We start from the raw sequence: 4,935 nt of genomic DNA, 5'->3' as shown, positions 1-4,935 counted from the left end.
TACAAAAAGATGATTCAGACTTAAAAACTTAAAAGAATATATATAGGGGTAAGAATATATATATATATATATATATATATATATATATATATATATATATATATATATAGGGGTAAGATCAATGGGGAAGTAACCAATCGGGGGGAAGCCGGGGGAAGCAAAAAAAAAAATTTCCGTTTTTTTTGAAATTTTTTTTTCCGGCATCAAGATCACACGAAAATATGAACATTTAGAAGAGACACTTCGTGATGAATGTTATTATTTAGGCAGGAAAATGATCGACAAAAATAACATTCAAGATAATATTGTTCGTGAAGAATATGAACGTTTTTTTTTCATGTTTTGTGAAGTAAAATTTAGCCCGATTTAGAGTTTAGGGTTTAGGGTTTGGTGTTTTGGGTTTATTCCATAAACCCAAAACACCAAACCCTAAACCCTATACCCTAAACCCTAAACTCTAAACCGTTCGTGTTAAAAACTCAATCTAAATCCTAAATCTAAACCCTAAATCTAAACCCTAAACCCTAAATTTCTAAACCCTAATATCTAAACCCTATAAGCCCTAATATCTAAACCCTAATATCTAAACCCCAATAGCTAAAACTTCAAAATACGCTCGAAAAACACGATAATTGTTATATATTACTTCTTCGAGCGTTTTCCCGTCAAAATAAAAACTTTTATCACAAAGTGTCTCTACTAAATGTTCATATTTTCATCTCATCTATAATGTTCGTGAACAAAGTTTTTTCAAAAAACGGAAAAATAAAAGTTTTTGTTTCCCCCCCGCTTCCCCCCGAATGGTTACTTCCCTCTTGATCCTACCACTATATATATATATATATATATATATTTCTTTTAGATAAAGGGGCAGCCCCCGGAAAAATCCAATAGTATAAGAAAAAATAGGTACAACTACAACGGGTATGTCCGAGGGGGCGTTTTTAGTGAACAAACAAAACACTTACATATGATAACCAAAATGACCTACATAAAAAATGACCAACAAACCAAGCCTAAAAGATGTCTTAATGCACATCCAAGAGCCAATTGTCATTTTTAACATGATTGATAACAAAAAGAATAAACATATACCAATATAAACTATGCTTTATACAATCAAAAAGGATTAGGTTGAGAAAAGAATTTCTATATCCATCTCTGACGCTAATCTTTATACTTCCACCCCTTGTATACCTTGTATCACCAAATCTTTCTATATACCAAAGCTGATCACATACAACTGAAAATGCAGTTCTCCAATCCATAACCCATTGACTGTCAAAAGTCAGCCTTATAGCAAGACCAAAAATTGAAGCAGAAGGGCATTATTATTATTATAAGCATAGTAGCAATAACCTGTGCAGATCCAAACACCTCTGATGACACTATTAGAACAATATTTACCAAAAAATATCATACCCTTAAAAATACCTTCACCACACTTAAGCTTCAACTTAGTACCACTAACTTTGACCCAATACTCTGCCATTTGACCATATAAGTACAAAACAATACCCAAATAAACCCTATTACCATAATGGATGTTCGACAACACCCCCAATCCACAACATACTTATCATGAACAATGAGACCTCATATATATTTCTATCAATCACAGACCTGACCCGTTGACGTTTGAGAGTCAATTTTCCAGCATAAACCCTAATGTGAGCAATTGAGACCTCATATGTAATATGTATGTCTATGTATTTGTATATATATGTCAACGTATACGTATACATTTACGTATACGTATATATGTATTTTTACTATAAAATAATAGTGGTAAAATCCTACATACTTTTCTTTAGTAACAAAAAATAGAAGTGTTTGAAAGATTTTATTGTATAAACAACAAACCTTACTTTGACAGAATTGAGTTACAATGGCAAAATCTGCAGCATAGCGGTTCATTAAAATTTGATGACACATTCTTACTATACCCCTGCATAAAATTAATGATATCAAAATGTCACTTTTAATCACAGTTGCTGAATTCGAAAAAAAAAAATAATAACAATAAACAGAAAATGTGTACCTGAATCACATGGAATATGACTGAGTGAAACCAATGTGCTTCTTCTTTGCCCGTTGCAAACAACAACCAAAAGTATTGAAAGCATAAGTATTGAGTGTGTGAGTTTTCATAGCCATCATTAATTTTAGTCCACTAAAATTTGATGTCACATTGTTAATCTAACAATGCATAACAGCAGTGATTTATAAATATAATTTTTAATCACACTTGTTTGATTATAAAATCAATACAAAAAACACAAAATTCGTACCTGAATCACATGGAATGGCTGACCGATACTAATGTGTTTCTTTTAGGCCCATTGCAAATAGCAACCAAAAGTGTTGAATGCATAAGTAAGTGTTCAACGATGAACGTTATAGAACGAACCTTATTACGTAGCCATTATGACATGTAAAAATAAGAATCATGAGATTTATCATCAAATATACATAGTTACTAATATCATTAAGTTCATAAAATCACATCTGATAATCGACAATTAGGGGAGAAAGAAGCAAGAGCATACATTTGATAAGGGGTAAAATACAAAAACCACAATTTGATGTCGTAGATGAGTTGGCATGTATCATACATCATACATACAATTTTATTAAGTACGTCATACGAAGTATTTGTCAATGTAAAAAAATGAGACACTATCAGTTGGTATGTATCATACATTATATGAAGTAACACTAATGGAAATATACAATTTTATTAAGTACAGAAACCATATGAAACTCGAAGAGGTGCACAAATTCTAAGAAGCTATACCTAGAAGTACTTAATATATGTTGGGTCAGGTCCAAATTAACGCATTAAATAAAATTGTATTAAGGAACTAAAATATTACAGTAATCTAATATTCAATAAATATGAATGGAAATGGAACCAAAATAACTTGTGGGACTACATTTTTTAAACCCATTGTTTTATAAAGAACTAAACGAAGCTATATATAGCCAAAATGGAGAACACCGTGTACTCACAAATCTCCTAAACCTAAACGAAACGATTAATATAATAACTTTTTGTCATAACAATTGACAAGTAACTATATTTACATAAATTGTTTTGTTGAAAGAAAGTGTCTTGGTCAAATTCGGTCCAACGTATTTCAATAAATACAAAAATTACCCATTTTAACTTATTACACAACCTGCCTGACCCACCCATTTTGACACATCTAGTACCAGGATACCTGAGGAGTTTCTTCTGTTATTGTCATCTTCTCAGGCTCTCCATAAGTAGCACATGTGTTAGAGTATATTAGTGTATTTACATTGTGTCTTGCCATAGCCTCCAATACAAGCAGGGTATTTGATGTAATATTGTGTTAATACCTGCATAATCATTAAAAAAAGAAAAAAAGATCGAGAATCAGGAACAACTTTAAGATAAAGTTAACAGATATTATAAAAATGGCCGCTTACTTTAGCGGATCAAGTGTACTTTCCCCAACATATGCAACCGCCGCAAAATGCATCACTGCATCAAATGCAGTTTCAAAAAATATTTTATTCAGCTAAAACACTTCATCAAGGAAACAAACACGTGTAATTTTTTAACATGATAATTGATAAAACCAAAAATTTATATGTTTAAAAGGATACGGCTTTTGCATCTCCCAAATCAGCGTAAATAAATTGAAGTCTCCCAGGTTCCGGAAGTAAGTCTTGAAGAACTTTAACAGCACCTATGTTTTCACGAGAAAGATTGTCCTATAACACAAATTATCCAATTTACATTACTAACACGTAAAGCAACATGAAAATCATTAAAATAATTTAGTGAAAAAAGCTTTTTACCACTATAGTTTCCCCATAAAAGTCTTTCAAAAGGCGTAATGTATAAAACTTACATGATAACAACGTTACACACGAATCAATCAATTGAATCACCTGCACATGTAGCATCGTTATTAGAGTAAGTAGTTTTCTTTTGTTAAACAAAAAACTCAAAAAAAAAAAAAAATTCGGATTGAAATACAAAAAAAAAAAAAAAACAAAAAAAAAAAACAAAACTCAAATCATAGGCTAAAAATTGAATTTTATACAATGTTAACATACAAATTGAGATTTTGAGTAGACACGTACTAATAGTCAAAAGCATAATGTTAAAAATGTAATACCTCTTTCAACTTTCATAAAATTTTGAGATTATCAATTCATACTTTAATTTAGAGGTCTGCTCTGGTTATTCTAATATGAGATATAAGAATCTCATATGCTTCATCAATTCTCTGAATCGAGAACCCTAATTCTTCGTCGATTCTCTGCATTCAATTTCTGATTCATAACGAATCATCAAATCAATTCAACATGTGCAAACCTTAATCCTTCGTGAACCCTAATTTCTGATTTTCTAATTGAATAGATCAATGTTGAAGTCTGTTCCTACTTGAATCGCAAACCCTAATGCTTCATGAATTCTCTCTGCTCTCGATTTGCTCTCGATTCTATTTGCTCTCGATTTGCTTCATCAATTACAGGATACATTTGAACAAAATTGTATCTTTGAACCCTAATTTTGGAACCGTAATGTTGGAAAAAACTGTAGCGTAATAAGATGTTAGTGAGAGAAGGTTATTTTGTAATGAATGTGATTGCAAGTTACAGTTACCCCGTAAATGAGTCGGAGGGTCAAAATTCCCCTCAACTGCCGCTAGAAAAGTTAAATGAGGCCATCTTGAATTTAGACGGATAAGATTTAATATAAAGAATGCATCTAATGGTGAGAATTTTGACATGTGGGCTTATTTCAAAAATTATGACACCATAATTTTTTTCTTATTATAGATAAGAAAGATGGATCAGAGAATGGGTAGGTGATTGTAAATTTCTTGATCTAATGGTTGAGATTAGTGGAAAATTTTAAACATATCTCTATTATGACTTTATTATAATGTATAG

At 31.1% G+C, this 4,935-nt stretch overlaps 1 long non-coding RNA gene across 2 annotated transcripts; it reads right to left on the bottom strand.

Moving 5' to 3' along the window:
• Positions 1-914: 914 nt before the first annotated feature.
• On the bottom strand, positions 915-3,744 carry LOC139845611 (uncharacterized). 2 transcript variants are annotated; one of them, XR_011758407.1, is made up of 6 exons: positions 3,637-3,744; positions 3,457-3,548; positions 3,225-3,366; positions 2,292-2,410; positions 2,042-2,199; positions 915-1,948 (listed from the first exon to the last, which is right to left on the bottom strand). It is a non-coding gene; the product is annotated as an uncharacterized lncRNA (long non-coding RNA). The 2 variants fall into 2 exon arrangements; XR_011758406.1 differs by having other exon boundaries at positions 2,042-2,410.
• Positions 3,745-4,935: the final 1,191 nt, after the last annotated feature.

This window comes from Rutidosis leptorrhynchoides, chromosome 4 (genome assembly GCF_046630445.1).
Source record: "Rutidosis leptorrhynchoides isolate AG116_Rl617_1_P2 chromosome 4, CSIRO_AGI_Rlap_v1, whole genome shotgun sequence".
NCBI classification, from domain to species: Eukaryota; Viridiplantae; Streptophyta; class Magnoliopsida; order Asterales; family Asteraceae; genus Rutidosis; species Rutidosis leptorrhynchoides.
The sequence above is the reverse complement of the archived record's forward strand: the minus strand, read 5'-3'. Positions and strand labels throughout refer to the sequence as shown.